General features: G+C 45.2%; 1 protein-coding gene across 4 annotated transcripts in view; it reads right to left on the bottom strand.

Annotated features, from left to right (window-relative positions):
• Rffl (ring finger and FYVE like domain containing E3 ubiquitin protein ligase) overlaps positions 1 to 17,283 on the bottom strand; it is a 65,564-nt gene extending 48,281 nt beyond the window's left edge. For 2 of the 4 annotated variants that reach the window (XM_038324601.2, XM_038324596.2), the window contains exon 1: positions 17,071 to 17,283. The gene's annotated coding sequence lies outside the window, so the exon portion shown is untranslated. The other 2 variants (XM_038324605.2, XM_038324600.2) reach the window with 2 other exon arrangements.
• Positions 17,284 to 18,672: the final 1,389 nt, after the last annotated feature.

Genomic DNA, 18,672 nt, shown 5'->3' with positions numbered 1-18,672 from the left:
GTGGGTCAAGACTTTCTTTCAGCAAAAAATAAAACTGTGTCCATATACATACCTGCAGCACATGAATGCTCACAACAGCCCCAAAGTGATAGCAACCGACATGCTCTTCCACAGGTGAGTGACCAACACCGCTCGGCAAGGAAGAACAGACTATTTTAAATGCAACACAGATGGAGGGTGTGATGCTAAGGGGGGAAAGCCAATCTCAAGAAGTCACGTACTGTTAAAAATCCATTTCCAAATCATTTCTAACATGACAAAAACAAGGAGGGATTACTAACTGTGAGTGAAAAGGATGTGTGAGACTCTAAGAGGGTACCAGAATGGTGTCTGTCTGTCTGTCTGTCTGTCTCTCTCTCTCTGGGGGAGTGGGGGGGTGTATAGTAGAACAATGTCAACTTCCTGGATTGATGGTGGTTAAACAAATGGAACCACTGGGGGGAAACTGGGTGAAGGATACATGATGGGGTCACAACCACTGCGATGAAAACCATGACCGGGGCAAGTCGGCTTACGTTTCCATGTCAACTGTTCATTACTGAAAGAAGTCAGGGCAGGAGCTCCAACACTGCAGGAGTTGAGATACAGAGCCCATGGGGGTGCTGCTTACTGACTTTGGCTTGCTCATCATGGCTTGTCCAGCCTGCTTTCTTATAGAACCCAGGACCACCAGCCTAGGGATGGCACCACCCACCATAGGGTAGGCCCTCCCCCATCAATCACTAATGGCTGGTTCTTACGGTTCCCTCCTTTCAGAGAATTCTAGTTTGTGCATCAAGTTGACGTAAGACTAGCATGTGAGAACATTGCTGTTTTTGCAACTTTTAAAACTACATTTTATTGGGGGCTGGAGAGATGGCTCAGAGGTTAAGAGCATTGGCTGTTCTTCCAGAGGTCCTGAGTTCAATTCCCAGCAACCACATGGTGGCTCCCAACCATCTGTAATGAGATCTAGTGCCCTCTTCTGATCTACAAACATATGTCCAGGCAGAACATTGTATACATAATAAATAAATCTTTAAAAAAAAAACACTACATTTTATTTATTTTACGTATGCACCTGGGAAAGGGGCACATGCTACTGTCTGCTTGCTTGTGGAGGTAGAGAACAGCTTCAGAAATTCGGTCTTCTCCTTTCACCTCGTGGGCCCCACAGATAGGACTGGGTCACCAGGCTTGGCAGCAGAAAGAAGTCTTGACCCACTGAGCCATTTCATAGACCCAACTTTTGCAATGTTTTGTGAAATTGTAATCACCTCAAAATAAGAATGCTTTCAGAGGCTGGAGAGGAGGATCTGGGTTAGATTCCCAGAACCACATGGCAGCTCACAACAGATCTAGAGCTCCAGGGGACCAGACTCTCCTCTGACTTCCTGGGGACTAGGTACGAACAGGAGACACCAACAAACACATTCCTGTGATGCTCTCCCTTAGAGCCATGTTCTACTTTCTATGTGGCCAGTGCTTCAAGCAACTCATTCATATAGATAAAATAAATATCCCTTAAAAAATAAAAAAAAAAAATCTTACACGAACAATTAGTGAAAGGGCGGTGGTAACACACACCTTTAATCCCAGCACTCAGGACGCAGAGGCAGGCGGATCTCAGTTGAGATCAACCTGACTGATCTAGCTAGTGATTTCCAGGACTTTTCAGGGCTATACAGAGAAAAGCCAAAAACAAACAAACAAACAAAAAACCTAAAAGAAAAAAGAAAAGGAAAAAAAATTAAACAACAAAGCACAATTAGTGAACTGTCCCACCAACTACGGAGAAGTGGGAATGGTAAAAGTTTGCATACAGCACTTCTGCAGACCATTCTGCAGGCAATGCTATGCTAGATGGGGATTTTAAAAGACTCTTGAAGCAAGGAAAGATTGCTTGCCCAAATGAAATCCATTCAGGCCTAACCTGTGTGTTAACCCTCCCTGACACTTTTCTGTTTCCCCTATAGCCAGGAGCAAAGGAACCCACACAGAGTACACTCTCCCTACTGGTTCAGCTCAGCAGGCAGTCAAATGCCCAATGAGAAAGAACCAGAGCAGTCAGACAAGCTGACCGTACCTCCCTGGGTGTGGTTAGCAGACAGGCTGTCCATGCGGGCAGTGCAATCAGTTGCTGCAAACAGGTTTGCTTACATGGTATGTCTATAGTGTGAGACTGACCTCCACTGTAGCTGGCAGTTGCTACCCAGCAAGGCCTTTCACATGTGACCAGGAGAGTGGGAAAAGATAACGACAGTATTTCTATGTCCTGTGACGATCTCCCCTTGAGCCAAGTTCTACTTTCTATGTGACCCAAGTGTCTCTTAGCAACACGGGCTGCCACCACTTCTCTCAGTAACATCACTCCCAACGTGCAAGCCCATCTATGACGTAGCTCATGGAGGATTCCATCTGTGAAGAAAGCTACTCAAAAACAGGAAGATGTGTTCAAAAAAAGAAAAGGAAAATGATCTGAAAACCCACCGATGAAATCGTCCTAAACCAAAGCTTTAGATATTTAGCCAAATATGCTTTTAAGGGTGGCTGGTTTATACATTTAAAATTTTGGGATTATGAATAAATGATAAGACAATTCTTTAGTACTAACAAAAAGTAAACTAGAAAAATTAGGAACAAATACATCATTTTTAAGTAGCATTCCACAGAGGGAGGCTCATGTCTCAAAACAAGTTTTAAGCCCACGTTATATGAAACGGAATCTATCTGTAAAGGCCCAGTCTGAAAAGTGTATGCATTCGATGAGCTGAAGGGGTGGACAGCAGTGACGGCCTAGTGCTGGGGACTTAACTGTTGTGGAATTTTATTTTATTTTAAGATGTGTTACATTTGTTTATGCTGTGGAACATTTGTTCTAATGATGCAAAGATGTGTTGCATTCTTTTATGTTGCATTTAACTCTGTGAAGCTGTGCTATTTTCCTGTCTAAAACACCCGATTGGTTTAATAAAGAGCTGAACGGCCAATAGCCAGGAAGGAGAAAGGAAAGGTGGGGCTGGCAGGCAGAGAGAATAAATAGGAGGAAAAACGTGGGAACATATTATCAAGGTGCAAGAAAAAGAAGGGAGGGAGAGTGAGGAGTGAGAAAAGAAGGGGCCAGTCACCCAGCCCCATAGAATAGGAAGGAAAGCAAAGATGTAGAGAAATAGAAAAAGGTAAAAGCCCAGAGGCAAAAGGTAAATGGGATAATTTAAGAAAAGTTGTCTAGAAACAAGCCAAACTAAGGCCGGGCATTCATAAGTAAGAAAAAGATTGTGTGATTTATTTGGGAGCTGGGTAGTGGTCCCCAAAGAGCAATGCTTAAAGAACCAAAAGAGTAAAACAACGAACTACATTCAACTGCTACATTCAGCTGGTTCAGTGTCAATGCTGGTGGTCTTAGGCCGGCTCTTGGTCTTTCACATCTGTGAACACAGGTAATAGCATAGACTTCCTGCTGGATGGCCAGGAGGGCTAAATGGAGTAATATGATAAAAGTCCTGACACAGGCTGTGTGTTTTGTTTTGGCCTGTTTGGTTTTGTGGTACAGGAAGGAACCCCGTGCCTGGCATGTGCTAGAGAAGTAAAGTGCTCTCCCACGGAGCCCTGGGTTGGCACTTCTCATTCAAGTAAAATACAGCACAAAGAGGCATTTCCACACAGCAGAGAAACGCCAGTCCTTTGATCAGTCTTACACAAAAAGTTCTCTCATATTATTAGGCAAGAACAAGCCTTCCAGACTAACCTCTGAGTTCAAGGCCAACCTGGTCTACAGAGCATTAGAACGCGTAAAACTTCACTCAGAAAAAAAGATCATCTTCCACAACAGAGAGGGTAAAATAAACCCTGCTGAACACACCCAGCTTCCCAAGCTTCTGTGGCCAGCATATGATTCCAATAGGAAGGAGGCTGTTTGTAGTGACAGTTTTATTACGTCCATCACCAAAGGAAATGTTCAAAGTCAAAATCAAAACTTCACAGGGCAGGCAGTAAAACTTTCAAAGTCATCTGTACCCTTATTCATGGGCCCCACCCATCTTTCCTAATGGAAGTTATACTAGCCAAGGTCCACTGTAAGATGGCTCACAACCTGACAGCAGGATAGCCAACCAACTGGTCATTAACAGGAAAGAAAGGCCCAAAGTCAAAGCGGTCCCAGAAAGCACTCTTCCTCAGAAGGCTAGGGGAGGATCTGCTCTGGAGATGCTGTGAGAAAGCCACTTGCCAAGAATTACCTGGACACGAGCAATGCCTTTCTCCCCTTCACAACTTCCACCTCTATTGGGGGGGGGGGGGGGAAACCATAGACAGTGGAATCAGAAACACAAACTCTCTCCCAAAGCGTTAAGCAATATTTGTACTAAGACCCCAGCATGGCCAGCAGTCTGGAGAGCTGTGTCAGAAGCCACAGATGCCACATTTTCTGACCAGCTCTGTTTCTGAACAATTGAAACTATCATCGTGTTCCCTACAAACATCCAAACAGCTTCATTACTGTTTAATTACCCAAATAATGTTCCAATAGTCTTTCCAGGTCAAAATTTCATGCAACTATACAATCAATCAAGCTGGAATGAAAAGCACACGTCAAGAGAGCTCTCTACCCAGCCCCAAACAGATACCAATTTGGACATTACAGCCTAGTGCTTCTTCCCACAATTCTTACACGGGACAGCTGGAAAGCAAGCAGAAATGAAATGCTCAAATCACACACTTCGAAATTTCATTTTCTATTCTCTGTCTTTCAGTATCTTTGTTGGCGGTAACTTAAATGTTACAGGCCAAGAAGTTGAAAATGATAGCACTTCATAAAAAGAGCTGGGTATGTCTTCTAATACAGTTCTACCAATTTACTCTTAAATACATCGAAGGTAATGTCCATTCACCTAATTCTCACATTGTATTTTTATAGTTCTAACCCAGGAATTCCCTAGGTGATGGAATAGGCATCCCACTTGGTTGTTACAGTTACAAGCAGCACTAGAGAGAAAGTGATGTTAGACCCACAGCATCAAATTCTTCAGATAACCTCACAACCACCTAGAACAATGCTATTCAAAGTGTACACCAGATCTGCCAAGAGAGACAGAAATCATGTAAACACTTAAGATGTTTTCACAGCACTTTGACACTGTATGACATTCAAGTCCATGATTTTTCTCTTCATTTTTCCTCTTACAACTTACAAAAATATTGTTTGATGATAGATGAGGGTCAGGGGTAGGAGGGAACCATTTACAAAGCTGGTTTTTTGAGCTGGGTGGTGGTGGCACAAGCCTTTAATCCTAGCACTCAGGGAGAGAGGCAGGCGGATCTCTGTGAGTTCAAGGCCAGCCTGGTCTACAAAGTGAGTTTCAGGACAATCAGGACTGGCACAGAGAAACCCTATCTGGAGGGAAAAATAGCTGGTCCTTCATAGTTTATTTAGGACATCATCAGTTTAGTCTGGGTGTTTTGCCTGTATTTATGTCTGTACATGTATGTCTGCATGAATGTACATGTTTGTCTGCATGTATGTCTGCTTGAATGTCATAGCAGAAGAGGGCATAAGATCCTCTGGAACTGGAGTTACACAGGTTTGTGATCTGCCCTTTGAGTGCTGGGAGCAAAACCCAGATCCCTCTGCAAGAGCAACAAGTACTGCTAACCTCTGAGCCATCTCTCCAGCCCTACATGTTAACCCTCCCCACTACTAAGTGCCAGCTGGTCACTGCTGTTACCAAGGAACCAAAGCGCCCTTGCTCTCACAACCTCACAGCTTCTGATATAAAGCACAGAAGGCGGGAAGGAAGCATGCTGCGGTAGTATGGGAAAACAGCACCCATCTGGAGACAGCAGACCTGACTCCAGTCCCTTCATTTCTCTGTGCCTTCACTATCTCCTCTATAAAATAAAGACTTCTGCACTTCTCAACCTTTCTGGTTTTTTGTTTTGAACATAGAGTTCTTTTCTCACTGATACACCTTCTCCAAGTGGGGACTAGAGATTAGCTGTATCCGACAGAATGCTACCACCTCACTTCCGTGCACTTACTTCACAAGTCTGGGCTAGAAACAAGAACTCTGTTTTAGTGTCTTAATATGCAATCCTAGTTGGCCTTGAATTCAGACATCTGCCTGCCTCCACCTCCTGAGTGTGCTGGGATCAAAGGCATGTGCCACCACATGGGGCTGGAATCTGCATTTTAAAATGGATTTGATGAAAACTAAAATTTGAGATACAGAACCTCACCAAGCTCTAGGAATAAAAAGGAACGTCAGATGGGCGGTGGTGGTGCACACCTTTAATCCCAGCACTCTGGAGGAGATGCAGGCCAATCACTGAGTTCGAAGCTAGCTAAAGGGAGTTCCAGGATAGCCAGAGCTACACAATGAAACCCTGTCTCAAAAACAACAAACAAAAAGGCATAATGTGTGCTATCTCCAAGAAAGATGTTGCAGTCAGCATATTAAAACGTACACAAAGTATGTTTCACTACTTTCATATTCAAAGTACGCTAGTAGCAAACTCCAATTCCTACCCCCTTTTCAAAAGTGATGCTTGGTTGGGGGAGGTTAAATGCACACCTCTAATTTCAGTGCTTGGGAGTGGAAAGCAGCACAATGAAGAGTTAGAAGGCCAGCCCTAGTGAGAACAGCTCAAAAACAAACACTTCGTTACATGTCACAGCGTCAAAACCTGCTTTCTTGACACGATATTCAGAACTCTTTACATTTGTTCTACTTCCTCTCAAACAAAACCAGAGGGTGTGTGGAGGTTGGAGGTATGTGGGTGTGTGTGCATGCACACATTCATACTGTTGGAGCCAAACCCAGGACTTCCCTCCCATGTGCTAAGCAAGTGCTCTGACTCTGAGGCTTTTTTTCCTCCTTACAAAATTTCATTTTACTTATTCAGTGTCAATGTTTTGCCTACATGTATGTATGTGTGCCACATGCATGCCTAAGATGACTGTGAGCCATCATGTAGGCACGGAGAACAGCAAGTGCTTTTAGCTACTGAGCCTTCTCTCCAGTCCGTTTTTTTTTTTTTTTTTAAGTATTTGTCTTTCTAAAAATATTTCACTTTTGACACTGGTTTTGGAAGTTTGAGGCTGTGCTGAAGCCAGGTGTGGTGTAGTACATCTGAAACTAAACACAAGGCAGATAACTTGAAGGCAAATAGGAGGAGCCACAAGTTCATGGCCATCCGCATCTACAGCAAAACCTGTCTCAACAAAGCAAAACAAAATGTGGGGTTGTGGGGAAGAAGGAGGGATAGAGAAAAGGGGGGGGGGGGACAAGAGAAAAGAAAGAAAAATTCTACCAGATGTAGCCAAGGAAATGTGTCTTAGAAGTCTGGTGAAACCGCCTGAGGGCACAGAACTGTGCACTGTGGTAACTGGTTGGTTCGGTCACTAGTCCACAAGCTACTGGTCTACATCTGTGTAGGCACTGTAAAGCTGGGGAACACTGACCTGGGCCTGTCACCTGGAGTGCTCAGTCCAACCATATGACCAAAGGTGAACCAAAAGGTAGAAGGCCTTTGTCAAGTTCTCTAGGAACTATTCTGCCTTCCCTCTTCCCACCAACTTAGTAAAGGCCTAAACTCTGACACAGATTGCAACAGCTCTCCCATTGGTAGACGATAGTGTTGCCCAAAGTGCAGAATTAGAGGTGAACAATTTCTCTCTTTTTTTTTCAGTTTTTCAAGACAGAGTTTGTCTTATAGAGTTTCTACTGCTATGAAGAGACACCATGAACAAGGAAACTCTTATAAAGAAAAACATTTAATTGGGGTGGCTCACTTAAAGTTCTGAGGTTTAGTCTATTATCATGGCAGGGAGTGTGGCGGTATGCAGGCAGACACGGTGCTAGAGCAGGAGCTGAGATTTCTTACATCTTGACTCAGAAGCAACAGGAATTGATCTGAGTATCACACTGAGCAAAGTTTGAGCAAAAGAGATCTCAAAGCTCACACTACAATGACACACCTACTCCAACAAGGCCATACCTTCTAATAGTGCCATTCCCTTTGGGGCATTTTCTTTCAAATCACCACAGATTTCTCTGTGTAGCCCTAGCGGTCCTAGAAAAAGCTCTGTAGACCAGGCTGGCCTTGAAAGCACAGAGATCCACCAGCCTCTGCCTCCTGAGCACTCCTGGGATCAAAAGTACACCAAGCTGGCCATGATGGTGCAGCCTCGGGAGGCAGAGGCAGGTGGATCCCTGTGATTTCAAGGCCAGCCTGGTCTACAGACTAAGTTCTAGGACAATTTCACAAGAGAAACCCTGTCTCGAGAAACCAAAAGAAAAAAAGAGAAGAAAAGAAGTGTGCACCGCCACCTCCCAGCAGATTTTCTTTCCTCCCCCTTTGCATATAATTTTAGCCTCTAATCCTCTCTATTCCAACAAATATCCAAAGTGTCCAAACAATGGCTACATATCTGTAAAAATCAGAGAACCACACCTACCTTTAACCATTCCTCCACACAGCTGGACTTCTGCTGGCCCACCTGTCAGCATGAGAAGACACCCTCTTTTCCCGAGTTTGAGCATTTACCCAGTGTTTTCAAGTAGAGCTTATGGTTCAGCTCCGTGGTTAAGGGAGGCTACAACCAAACCTAACTGACTCAAGACTTGGGGGAACCTGGAAACCAACGGAGGGAGGATGAAGCAATGGTTATTTCCAAAGCAGGTATCTTGGTCTTAGTCATGACTAAGTAAAAAGGGAAGAAAAATAGGGGGTGGAGGACATTTTATGATACTGTATGTTGATTCGTGTTGTCACTAGGTCAGTGTGTTCAAGAGATCATCCCAAGCCTGGAAAGTTTCCAAAACAAATGAGGTAACAGGAGAAAGCCGGGTGGGGGAGGGGTGCTCTACTTAGGAAAGGCTCTTTCCTTTCTTTCAAATCTATTAACGCAACCAAGAAAATAAACAATGGTGGGCAGACTACTAATGAACTGCCCTTGGCTACACAGGGGCCAGCAGTCTCCAGCTGGCCTGACCTCTAGACACCTGTAGGGATGGATGGCTGGGCAGCAATTCCTTAAGGAGGAGCCAGACAGTTACAATGCTCAAGAAACCCCCAGAGGCGGTGGGGCGGTGTCTTCCCTGGCCAGGGTAGGCAGACCGAGTGTGAAGGTTAAACTAGAAGACAACAGAGGTCAGAAGCCGGCTTGACAAAGTCAAGTAACACCCATTCACCGAAAACCAAAATTCACAGCTACTGAGGGAGTCACCTGACCCCACAAGGTGGAGACCAGCCTAGCGGCGTCATAAAGCCTAGGCCCCACCCCCACCCCCTCCAAAAATTCCACTGTGCTCATCTGGAAAGGCTGCTGAGACAGCAGGAAAGCTGCACTGTCCACGTTATATAGGAGGACGATGGAGAAATTACCAGACCAAGGTCACTTTTCACTTAAAATAAATGTAAATAAAGGTTGGGGCCTTAGCACAGATAAAAACCCGTGTAGGTCAGAGCCACGATAGCAGCCCGATGAGGTTCTCCCCATGAGCCCCGTAGGAAATTAAGTGAGGATTAGAATAATTAAATGTAAAGCCTTCTTGAGAGCAAGCTCAGTTGCCAACAGTCAAAGCCATTTCTGTGAAACATACAGGAAAATTCTGAAAGGATTTACCGGGCTTCACAGCCTTCCCACTTCCACATCAACTTTACAAGTGCTATGATCTAAAAGGAACAGGCCGACCCTTCGGGGAGAGAATTAAATACCACGGCTTATCAGAGAGAACCACTCCCGTCTTCAGGCCCTGCGACAGTCCTGTGCTCATGTAACTGTGATATACTTAAGAGTTTCCAAAAATTACACACATTTCCTCAAAAGAGATGTAGGAAAAAATATAATCGTGGGGTAAAAGGCCAAACACTGTCTCTGCTGAATGCTTAAATAGCCAATTATGTGTCTTAATACATTAATTCTATACAGAGAAGGAGACTATTACAGGCAAGTTGAATAAGACATCTTTAAAAATGTACCCTGGGGCCTAAGTCCATTCAACTGACAGTAAAATCACCCTCAAAAAAAGCAGTTTTATGCAACATCTAGTATTTTAATTTTCTAGCTGCCAACAGGAACATATAAAGGAACAGAAATTAAACTAATTATGTCAGCGCTCAGTGAACAAAACTTTAATTGTATTACACACTAGACATCTACTGAACAATACAAAGGCCCTTAAGGGTAGGGACTTCTGCAGAATATAAATGATTCCCAGTCAATATGACAGAAATTAGTCTGTTTAGGCAGTGAACAGATTCATAGGTTACATGCAAAAGTTCGGCTGATATGATAATCCAATATAAAAAATAAATATGTAGTGTAAGGGGGGAAGCCTACAATGGTTCTAAATCACCCCGCGATTTCCATATGCTGTATCATTAGTAAGCCCTTGGAGCCCACATTGTACTAATCAGTTTCCTTAACACCCTACCCACAAAAGAGCCTATTCATTTAGCCGGGAGACAGGTGTTAGCAAACCAGCACCCTCTTTCTGCCTCCAGTGCCAGGAGCCCAGCCTGTAATCATCACGGCATGATCAGCACTCTGAAAGGAAGGGCAGCCTGGAAGAGGGAAGAGCAGAGCGGGAAAGGAAAAGGACCCAGAGAAAGGGAAACATGGCAACAAATGAATGCCAGGGACTGCTGAACAGGGCCACCCTCAAAGCCTGCTAGCCTAATTTGAGTTTCCGGGCTACTGTCCAAGTATACCAAGCAGAATTTGGATAATGTTATTAATTTATTACTGCAGGTAGTAATTCTGGGCATATGCCAACACTCCAGTATTTCTGAAAAATTTTTAAAGCATTGGTAATTGTACCATGGCTTCATTTTTCTCACCCATTCTCTCTCTCTCTCTCTCTCTCTCTCTCTCTCTCTCTCTCTCTCTCTCTCTCTCTCTCTCAAAGGTGTGTGCCACCGCCGCCCAACTATTCTCTGGTTCTTTAGTTCTTGCTCCTCTGTATACTTTCTAGTACAACTAATTGGGTAATCATTCCTAGAAAGATGTAAGAAGCAGGCTGGATTTTAGTAGATACCTTAGATAGGCATAATGCACTTTTGTAATAACAGCTACTGGAGAGGCTGAGGCAAGTTCAAAGACAGCCTGGACAACTACCTCAAACTGATTGTCTTAGGGTTACTATTGCTGGCAGGAAAGCCATCACCATAAGCAACTTGGGGAGAAAAAAAGGGTTTATTTCACTCAAGCTCCATTTAACAGTTCATCATCAAAAGCAGCGAGGATAGTAATTCAAGCAGGGCAGGAAACTGGAGGCAGGAACCGAAGTAGAGGCTATGGAGGAGTGCTGCTTACTGGCTTGCTCAGACTGTTTTCTGCGAGAATCCAGGACCACCAGCCCAGAAGTAGCCCCACCCACAAAAGACTTGGCTCTCCACCATGAATCACTAATAAAGAAAATGCCTTACAGGTATGCTGACAGCCTAATCTTATGGAAACATTTTCTCAATTGAGGCTCAGTCCTCCCTGATGACTTTAGCTTGTGTCAAGCTGACATAAAACTAGCCAGTACAATGACTGATGATGGCAGTTCAGCAGTTAAGAGCACTTGCTGCTCTTACAGAGGACCCAAGTTTGGTTCCCAGCACTCACAAGGTGGCTCACAGCCATCTCTTAAGTCCAGTTCCAGGAGATCCCACATCTTCTTTTGACCTCCACGAGCACCAGACAAGCACATGGTGCACAGATAAACATGCAGGCAAAATACTCATCGATAAAATAAAATAAGTAAATCTAAAATGTATATATAAATAAATAAGTAAAAAGAGGGTTAGAGATGAAACTCAGTGGAACAGCACTTGCCTGGCATGTTTGAGGCCTTAGGTTGAAGATCCAGGTACTCCAGATCCAGGTACCCTTAGAAGGCAGAGGTAAAAGGACTGAAGTCTAGGCCAACCTGGGTTCTGTCTCTCTGTCTCTCTCTCTCTCTCTCTCTCTCTCTCTCTCTCTCTCTCTCTCTCTCTCACACACACACACACACACACACAGAGTTATTGTAAAGCCAAGCACAGTGTAATCCCAGCACTTATGAGGAAAGCCAGGGCACAAAGGATCAAGAATTAGACACCAGGCAAGGTATGGTGGTGCATGCCTTTAATCTTAGCACTAAGGAGAGAGCCACAAATGGAACTCTGAGACCAAGCTTGGTCCACACAGCAAATTCTACGCCAGGCCGGGGCTGCAGTGACTTTCTCAAAGAAAACAAAAGTCATCCTGGTCTTATGTAGCAAAACCTTATGGCCTATACTTTGAAACCATCATTTCAAACCCAAAGGCTCTCCACAGCCTTTCTGGCACAGAGCCTAGTGTGGGCACCACTGCTGTATTCCGTTGATATGAACATATGTACTTATGACATAAACCTATATAAGTATGAACAATAAGATCATTTTATCATCTGCACATCAAGTCCTATGAAATTTTGAAACTGGGGTTCAGGTATTTGTTTTCTTAACATTTTAAAAACTTAAATGGAATACAATGAATTCTCAAGGAGCGGCTGCCTTCTGGGTCCTTCTTAGAATAAGCATGCTATAAGGCTGAAAGCTACACTGAACATCACATGAGTTTCCTTTGATGACTCAGGATCTCCCAATGTCACCGGGTCAACACTCACTACTATGAACTAGTCACTGTACTGGCAGAACCAAAAACAGCAAAAATACATATAAAAAAGATATATTTTAAGAAGGTAGATTAATCCAATGAGATAAAACTAAAGGGACATTTAAATGAGCTGCCTCAATATACAAAGTGAAAAAATATATATACAAAGAGCATATTTTCTCTTTTAATCTTCATGTGCATATTTTCCATCTTTTAATCCATATAACAATCCTACCAGATATTTTCATCTTGTAGATTTAGAAAAAAAAGCTCACAGGGGTTCAGTAATTTACCTAAACTCACGAACCATGAAGTGAGGAGCTGGGTTTCAAAACTAGGTTCGTCCATTTCTTAAACCCAAGTTTAATTCCTTAGTATATCTTGTGCCTAATTCTGTTTTAACTCAGATTCTTCCAGACTTGAGCAACTTTTCTTCTTTCCCTGAACTCAGCAAAGACCCTGTGATTAAAGTTTACTGATGATTTATTAAGCATCCATTAATTTCAATAAGGGCTTCAGCCATGAGAAACAAAATAACCAGCATGTTGGTTTTATTTTAAAATCTTACAGAAAACATCCCCAGGCATCTCTCCCATCCCACATTGACCGTAACTACATTCCACTACCTAGTCAAACCTCCAGCTGCTTCCACATTATCATCATTTGTCCACTCGGGATGAAGAGAGCTACATTCACCAAAACCCTCCCTCGTGACTCCCAGCAGATAACACAGTAGAGGGGCCTTGCTGTAGAGCAATGAATATGCAAGTCATAAAAGCTTTTTGTTGATCTGTCACAACTAGGAGATGGGCTATTCTAGCAAACCAAACATCCTGGAAAACATCACGATGCTATCAGGGAGACCGCAGATTTATAAAGAGTTCAGTGCACCCCATTTCAATTTTTAAAATGGTAAGCCAGGCAGGGGGGTGCGCACGCCTTTAATTCCAGCATTCAGGAGGCAGAAGTAGGCAGATCTCTGTGAGTTTGAGTACAGCCTGGGCTACAGAGCAAGTTCCAGGACAGCAGAACAACACAGAGAAACCCTGTCTTGTGTGTGTGTGTTGGGGGGGAGAGTTAAGAAACCAGACGTGAACTCCAATCTTCAAAGTTCCAAAGGACTTGATGTACAGTTGTTATGTTTCTGTGATACGTATGTCCGTATCAATGCAATACAACAGCGGTTCCCAAACTAGGCTGCACCTCAGAGACAGCTGGAGAGCCTTTTGGAAATCAGATGGTTTCAAAATGTAGGTCATCATCCGATGAATCAAAAGGTGGGGCCCTGAGATCAGCATCTTTCAAGAATGCCTGGGTTACAGACGGAACCTCTCAAGGAGTGGCTGACTTCTGGAAACTCCTTACAATAAAACAAGGTTGAAAGCTACTCTGAATCTAATGTGACCTTCCTTTGATGGCTCAGGAGACTTCACGGCTTCCCAGTACTAGTGGGTCAATACCGACTAGTCACTATATGGCAAAATCAGAAACCAAGGAAAAGTTTAACACAGATTTCCTAATGGGAGAAAGCAGCTTTTGTTTTACCATCCAGATTCAAAGAGCTGGTTTCTCCCAGAAAAAAAATGCAGATTTTATGCTTGCTTTGTAAAGGGGAAATGTTTTTAAAACATATAGGACTCTTAACCAACTGTTTAGCTCCACTTCAGATGTAAACAGGCTCCAAAAATGTAGAATATTCCAGTCTGAGTAAAAGCAAAGGAGGAACTTCATGACCATCTTGAGGAAGAGAAACGATAATGGGTTTAGACTAAGATCAGCTTAACAGAATTAGTTGTGACCAACTGTCCAGAGTCCAGCAACTGTTAAGTCCTGAGGACAGGGCGGGCTAAGGACAATAAACACAAGAGGTCAATTACTACCTATTTGAGAAGACCTGCATGTGAGCCTCAGAGCCTAATTGGTTTTAGGATTTTAAAATTGCATGGCTAAACCAAGAAAGTAACCCAAACATTTCCCTATTAAAGAACTGGAGTCTGTGTCTGCATATGAAAAAATCACCCTTAACAATCGCCAAAATCATTCTTAAACAGACGCCAGGTATAACCAAGGAGAGTTATGGTTGTAGTTCCTTGGTACACCATGTTTACTATGTGCAAGGCCCTTAATTCCCACCCCTTACCACAGCACCATGCCCCCCCCCCCACACACACACACTGCTAATAACCAGCAACCATCACCGAATAAGTCATCAACTTCAAAAACAAAACAAAACAAAGCAGCGCCTCCCTGGAGACTTGACTAGCAGCAATCTGAACCATCCATCCTCAGCAAACTCTGAATGAGACTCCTACTGTAGACCAGAGAGACAAGACACCAAGGTGTAGCAGTCAATCTTTCTCTTTCCTCCTCAAACACAAATGCATTACCAGCACAAGTTTGGTGTCAAAGTCCCTCATCTGCCATTAAAATAACAGCCGTATTAAAGATTCTACAATGCGAATAAAAAGCAGTGTACTTAGCTACCTCCCCAACATTCCTTCCGTTTACGTAGCCGGTGTCAGAAAGTAGCAGGTAGGGCCCACAGAGCCAGGTGTGGCTGTCTTAAATGTCACAAGGCTCACGTACTGGGAAAAGAAGCCATCTTTTTGTTAATGTTGCTATTTATTCAACTAGTCCATGAAAATTCCTTTAAGAGGCATTTCTATTACATGGTACTAAATAAAATACTCAGGTCAACTGGCTTGGTGAACAGAGAGTTTGAAAACAGGTAAGCTTTCTGAGAACCCGGTTTCTTTTTTGTTATTATTTTAGCAGCTGGTTAAACTGGTCAATTTAGTGGGTGGATTTACAACCCTGGATCCCAATGTAAACAGTCAGGGTAACAGCTGATCAATATGAGACGTTTTAATGAACTGGACTTTGCTATTAAACAAACATTAAAGTGAGTGTGTCCTCTATTACACGGGCATCTTCGAACACCAAGTGATTAGGTGGACCTGCCACATCAATCTGCTACTGCCCTCCACAATACCCAACTGTTCTCAAAGACAACACTACCTGTCAAGAGTGGGGTGGTGGTGGCAGGTGGTGGCGCACGCCTTTAATCTCAGCACTCAGGAGACAGAAACAGACGGATCTCTGTGGGTCTGAGGCCAGCCTGGTCTACAGAGCGAGTTCCGGAATAGCCAATGATACTCAGAAACTATGCCCCGAAAACAAACAAACAAACAAACAAACAAACCTGTAAATAAATAAACCACAACTGTTGAACTGTACTCTGGTGTTCAGAATTAGCAAATATGCAAGAAGTTTCAGAAACACTTGCCACCATCTATTTCTTTGAATGAGAAAGAATGTGGGGGAGGGGGACAGAAGGATAAATACGTTGCCAGAAAGGAAATATCATATCCAACTTCAGTCCTAGAATTCTACAAACTCGGCCCTGAACCAACTTCCCTCCCATTCCTAGAAAAATGCCACAATACTCGAACAGCCTTGCCATATTTCAGTACACTGGACTGTCACTGCAAGAATCACAAAGCTCTCAAAAGAGGGGACGGGGAAGTCTCCAGGTTCTCCAAATTACCAGCCAAAACACGCATTAGGAGCTTACTGTTTTCTTAGAAGGCCACACGCATCCTGGGGTGTTTACCCATGGCCTTTAACCAGGCTACAGAGTGGGAGTTGTGGGTAAAGTTCCACTTCCGAGCTAAAAATAATCTTTCTCCGCGTGGACTGAGAGAAACGTGGTACTCTTCCTTGATTACACAACCAGCACCCCCCCCACACACACACACACACTCACACCCCCAAAATGACAGCCTAACAAAAAGGAAAAATTAAGCTGTTGTTTTGTCTGTTCTGCCAGTCTCCAATCAAGCTCTGAGCAGACAGATGCCAGGAAAAGCTGCGGGCTCCCCTGGTCTCCCCAGACTTCCCCACGCCCGGTCAAATGTCTCCTGGGCAGCCGGCTGGCGAGGGGCCCCACTTCCCTCTGAGTCTGAACCAGGGCCACACAGTGGCGACCTCACACACCTCGGGAACAGAGGTCGACTCCCAAGGGGCAGACAGCCGACCCTGGCAGGGAGGAGGGGAGAGCAGCAACCCCAGACTTCCCATCTAACCTCCAAACTCCGAATCTCCAGGGTCCTCCCGTAGGCAGGGAGCCAGTGGCGCCGAAGCTCTGCCTCAGTTTTCTCTGTCCTACAAAATTTCATCCTCCCCCTCCCTGCCCCCCGCCCCAGGAGCCAGCAGGACCTGCCGAGTTCTTACGACACTTGGGCACAAGTTAAGGACACACGTCCCGGGGTTACGGCGCACACAGGCGAAATGCTTTGCGGCACTTTCAATGGGACAGGTGTAGGGTGACCTGGCGGCGGAGAGTTCCTGAGACCGAGGGCACTGCAGACTGCCGGGACGCAGCTGCAGCTCCCCACCCCCGGGAGCACAGCCTGGGGCGCCCTGTCCTCCGACCCGACCCGCCGCGGCCACCGCCTCCTCACCTGCCGCGGATTCTGCCCGGCCGCACCTGGGGGGACCGAGGCCGGTTGGTTTTCGACCGCGACCGCTTAGGCAGCGCAGCTACGGGGTCGCCCACCGCCGCCGCCGCCGCCACAACTCCCGGGCACAGGGGCGCCCGGGTGCGCGCACCACATCCTCACGGGCGGCCCCAGGAAGTCCACCCCGACCGCCCCAGTCTCCCGCGACTCGGCGTGGGCCCCGCCCGCCCTGCGTGCGGCCCCGCCCGCCCCACGTGCGGCCCTGCCCCCGCGGGAGCGCGCCGCGCTCCGCCGAGCCCGCGCCACCATAGAGAGGAGTCGGGCGCGCGGCGGTCTAGGGCCGCGGCTTCCGCGATCGCCCCCTGGCGGAATCCGGCCTCGGACTGCAAGAGACCGGACAGAAGCCCAGCTAGGTGTGGGGTCCAGAGTTCGAGTATTGGCTGAATCAATCCTGTGCGTGGTGACCTTGAGCGAGTCTCTGAACATCATCAGTTTGCTTTATAGTAAAGTTTGAATGCTGAGCCCTTGATTTCATGTTTCGTTGTACCCGACAGACGACAGTTTTCCAGTTCACAGTGCAAGAAACCCAGATTCACCCAATGTATTAACTCACACGGAGGTATTAAAAGGCAAGACTGGGGAGCATCATAAACTTCGCGTTCCTTCTAGGATTAGCTACTTTCACAGTAGGAAGGCGGAAACACCGCTTGAAAGGTTGCAGTACAATGACAATGACTGCCAAGAACCACCCAGCCATCATTCACCAGTGGTGCACCTTTTGCAGGAACCTTTCTGAAGTCTTCCCCATCCCAGAAAAGCAGGTTGGGCCTGCCTGCGGATTAAATGAGCTGATGTACAAAGGCCTTAGCAAAGCATAAAGCTCCAGGATAGCATAGGGGATCATTATTAGCCAATGATCTAAGAAGATGCCTAGTCATGGAAGTCCTATATAAATGCTAATTCTTCTGCCTGGTGTCTAGTGACATCATTTTCTTAGGCTTCAGGTTCCGATCACAGACCTCTCACAGTTTTCCCGAGCAATTTGTAGTTTTACTTATTCTGTATTTTGGTGCTTGGAATTTTTGTATATACCAGGCAAGTGCTCCACCACAGTGGTGCTCGGCCCCTTGTATTTTAAAATGAGGACTATCAGAAGGGAACGATAGCTAAAGTATTATTTATCCATATCTGCCACTTTACAGTTCCATTTCCAGTCCTCAGAACAGCCCAGCACGCTCTGTGCTCTTTTTTGCTGGTTATCAACAAGGATCTACATTTTAAGTAATTTTCCCACTTCCATACAGAGAAAAGCGGGTCTGGGATGTGAAACCGTTTCTTCCTCCAACCTGGTGTGCACGGGGAGTTCCGCCTCCTAAGGGTCCCCTGCACCTGAACTGGATGGCTACGCCTTTCTCTCCCCTACTTATTTCTGCAGCTTAGCTGCAGTTTTCTGTGTTCTCTGCTTCTCTTGGAGCTTTTTCTTCCACAAAGTTGTCTCCTCTCCTCCTCCTTTCTCTGGTTCCTGTTTCCTTGAAGTGCCAACATTGTTCACCGTCTGTGTTTCTGAATTGGGTCTGAGAGCCTCACTGGCAGCTCACACACTCT

This window comes from Arvicola amphibius, chromosome 4 (genome assembly GCF_903992535.2).
Source record: "Arvicola amphibius chromosome 4, mArvAmp1.2, whole genome shotgun sequence".
NCBI classification, from domain to species: domain Eukaryota; kingdom Metazoa; phylum Chordata; class Mammalia; order Rodentia; family Cricetidae; genus Arvicola; species Arvicola amphibius.
Note: the sequence above shows the minus strand (reverse complement) of the source record. Positions and strands in the feature narration are given on the sequence as shown.